A 4,433-nucleotide genomic window follows, 5' to 3' on the forward strand; every position below is an offset into this window, starting at 1 on the left:
GTGACACTAATTTGTGTTTTGTGTGTGGCTCTTGTGGAACTCACACCAATTCCCTGTGTCCTTCATCTTCGTCGTGTTATTTTTTGTTGGTGGCTTTGATTGGTTTTCCTCAATCACTCCACCTTGGCTCTGTCCTTTATTTTTCAATTTGGAGGTGCCTTTTCCTTGCTTCAGATTCATAGATCCAAAGTATCACCTCTTTTGTTTAAATTTATGCTCGATCTTGACAACATATTGGTATGTTGTGCTAAGCAAGCAGATGTATGGAAACTCCATTTCTTGCTAGATGTATTTGTACATAAAACCAAGGTACTTGAGTATCAGATCTTGTTCAAACTCCTTAATACCCAACTTCATGCATAGGGTATGAAAAATATTCATGAACTCCAGCACGTCTTGGTCCCTCTCTTGTTGTAGTGTGGTCCATTTTATGTACTTATCTTCATAGTTCCTTACAGGGTAATATTATTCTGTGAAGACATCTCAAAAATAATTCTAAGATGGTGTGGCTGAAATTAGTGAGGGTTCCTCCTCGCCCCTCTGCTCACAGTAAAGTTCTGACCATTCCTTGCCATGGGGGGAGGCTTTGAGGAGTGCAAAAGTAATATTTTCCCTATCAAAAAAATTATAGACCGGAAATATCCTTCCAGTATATTTAACCATCTATCTAGAGCATCTGTGTTTATCTGACCTTTAAATATAGGAATGTCAAAGTTAATGTGTACCTTAAAGGGGGTAGCACCTCTGAAGTGAATATTTGATGAAGATGATGTGCCTGTTAATACTCGCCGAAGGATTTGGGAAAAATTATCCATCATCTTGTTCCTTATCGTTCGAAGGCCTCTTCGAGCAACAATTTGAAAGGATCTCCTACTCCCTCATCTTTCTTTTATTCCACCATGTGAGGTCGTCGTTGTTCACAAGGTTGGTCTTGCAAGGGTTCGACTAGTTCAAGTCCCAACTCCTTATACCCCAACCTCTTTGAGGTCATGCAAAAAAAATAGAAAAAATAGACAGCTCTAATGTCACTGATGCGGATTTATGAATGAACGAAATGAAATATAGATGCAAACAAAAACATAGAGATATAGAAAAACATAACTTCAATTAATAAATAACAATTGTTGAAAATTGTTTACATGCAGGAAGGAAACAAACTAACTCGAGCAATGGTATCTTATCTCTAAGAAGAATTACAGTGAGGCTCTCTGGCCCTTTTATCATCAAGAAATAATGGAAAACCCTAAACATCCAAAAAACCTAACCCTTGGAGATGAAGTGCCAAAATCTTGTGTGCCTCCTTGGGGTTAGTTAGAATGTCAACTTCCCAGGATTGTAACTTTGGCATACAATCTCCCGATAGACCGTTAGAAATTTTTATCAAAGGACAACAACTTTCGACCCAAAAAATGCCATTTAGGGCCTCAAAATGACTTCGTAAGTTCAGGACCCAAAAAAATGCCAAAAATAGAAAATTGTTGAAATAGGAAATTGAGTTGGAAATTAGGAAACTGATAGGAAACAATTTTGGGGGTCCAAGTGGAATAGACAGGTGACCACCAATATCCACCTATATCAAAGAGAAAGAAAAGAAACATCACCTTCCAACTAGGTTTTCTCCCAAAATAGTTTCCCAAGGTATATCTTGTGTTTTTATAGTTGTGGGTGATTGCATTTTTACATGTTCTCTATTTTCTGATTTTACATATTGCATGCATAAAACAATAGCTTAATAAATCCAAAAGTAAGGAAAAATAACCCTCATAGTATATATTTCAAACTTTTAAGTATAGTTTTACCAGATCTATTGTGATTAATTGTTTAGAATCCATGAAAATTTACATATCAATGTCCAATGGTACTATCACGACTCTTAAGAATTCCATGGGAAAACTAGGAGGATATTCAAGCAATGGTAAGAGGTTCAAAGATTCTATTGAATATTGGATGTGTTCTAGATGCATGTGAAGAATAATAGAAGAAAATCCCTGATGGAAAATGGAACTATCCACTACCTAAAGAAATCATGAAATTTTTGGTTAGTTGGCCGGAAGGGAAGGGGAAATCCCATTTTAAATTTTATAATATTTTTATTTAATCAATTGTGAGGTTCAAGGGCCAAGTAGTATGAGAGTAATCTCTTCTTTTAAAACCATTGAAAGTTATGAAAAATATTACTTTTACCTTATTGGAATGAAAGCATGCCTAGGGAATGACAATTGGTAGGATTGGTAAGAATTTCTATGACTCCTACGGTGACTTTTCTGATCTTCATGTACTTAGTAACTTCAATGATGTCAGCATGCTCAAGGAGGAGGTAGAATGGTAAAAGAAAATGAGATAATGTCCTTTTATATCAAAATGACTATTTGTAACACTTTCTAAACTTTTTATTATGTCAAATAAAACTATCACATATGAAAAACTTTTAGTAAGGCACAATAAAGGTGTAGTGTTGCAACTTGGACAAAGTTGTCAAGCTCATGATATATTTCACCTCAAGAAGTTTATTAGTGTGACAAGGAAACTTACTGCAACAAGCTCATGATATATTTAACCTCGAGAAGTTTATTAGTGTGACAAGGAAACTTACTACAACAGGAAAAGTTCTAATTGAGTGCGATAAAGGGAAGTTGTTGCAAAGCTTCAAAATTCAACGAGTCATGGTTTTGTCACAAAGGTAAAAGTTTCTAAGTGTGATACATCTTAAAAGATGAAAACTTTGAGAGGCATGATATGTCACAACAAAAACCATTCTCTATGTGATGTACCATTACCTGATTTTTTTTTTTCGAATATTTGTTGTTTGTCACTAAAGAGTGTTTTTCAGTACGATATGTCACAAGGGACAAAAACTTCAAGAGACATCATATACCAAGTTTTCCAAAATTTTCTAAGTTTTCTCGTATCACATAGAAATAAATTTTCATGCGATGTGGTATATCACATCACAAATAAAATTTCGAATAATTTATTTCACGATAATGTTTTCATACATTGCCATAAAAAAAATTCTAAAAAATTCTTAAATTTTAACGACCATAATGAGGAAAAAAATTACTTAGAATAATAATGACAAGAAATCCAAAATAACTTTGAAAACCTAATAAGATCGTAAAAAAATCATTACATTTTTTAATAATAATAATAATATTCTTCTAAATTATGTGATCATCTCATATATACACTAAAATATCTAAAAATGAAATAGTGGCTCAAACCATTTGGCCCCTTTTCAAATGACAAAGATGAAAATAGTATGAAGGAATTATTGTTTACTGAACAAATCCGTAATATTTTTCTGATGATAATTGTTAATACAGATATAGCTATTTGAGAAGTCAATTTTAAAATCATTCTCTTTAAAATGAGGGATGGCCCATAACTCATAATCTTCAAAGTTAATTAATGTTAGGTTGACTATGTCATGACAAATATTTATTATTATGGGCACAGTACATGTGTTTATAGTAGTGTACACATGAATGCACAAAAGCAGTGTTAAGAATTTGCACTCTAGGAGGGTCATGAATAAAAAATGGGATACCTATATACCTTTTTCAATATATAAATGAGATGGACCACCTTGAATATGCTTATAGCTGCATGCTTTATAACAAAATTGAGTAACATTAACACGAAATATATTTTAATGGATATCCAGGTATTTTCCATCCATATGTAATGAAGCATTTTATGTTAGGGAATATGATAAATATAGTTAATTTTAAACTGATGCATTATGAGATTTATGTACTTTGCTTGGTTGGGTCGTACAATTTTCTTGTACACACACTAAAATGTTAGTATGAATACATTTGATATTTTGTTGATTTGTTTAACCTAAGTAATGGTAGGATGGGACGTTATTTGGTGTGCATAATTTTGAATTGATTAATTCATTGTTTTTAATATGAAAATGATCAACATTTGTTTGATGTATTATACTGAGATTGTGAAATTGGAATTATATATTTATATTTATATTTATATTTATATTTATATTTATATATATATATATTAAATATTTAAATAAAAAATATTAAGTTTATTTGTAACTTATAATTAAAACATAATTAATTTAAATTTATTTTAAATTTAATTTATTAAATGTTAGGTCAGAACAAGTCGTGTTAAAATAGATTTAGATTAGTACTCTCGCATTTTATAATGGATTTTTTCATACTTTTAAATAAGTTTTATGAGAACAAATATGATGGACAAATGCCAAGAGTAAAACTATGTGTTGTCAAATGGTAAATCAATAATTTTATTTTATTTTATTAATTATTTTTTATTTGACCAAGTCAAAATATTTATGTTAACCATACAACATGTCTTTCCTACTAGGTTGGAGACCTCTCTACCCAATTAATGACCCTCATGGTGTGAATTAGTTGTGAATTAGTTGACGATAAGATGCATACCTCAAT

The sequence above is a fragment of the Pinus tabuliformis genome, chromosome 3_2 (assembly GCF_031772625.1).
Source record: "Pinus tabuliformis cultivar Carrire ecotype Pingquan chromosome 3_2, CPIR1, whole genome shotgun sequence".
In the NCBI taxonomy this organism is placed as follows: domain Eukaryota; kingdom Viridiplantae; phylum Streptophyta; class Pinopsida; order Pinales; family Pinaceae; genus Pinus; species Pinus tabuliformis.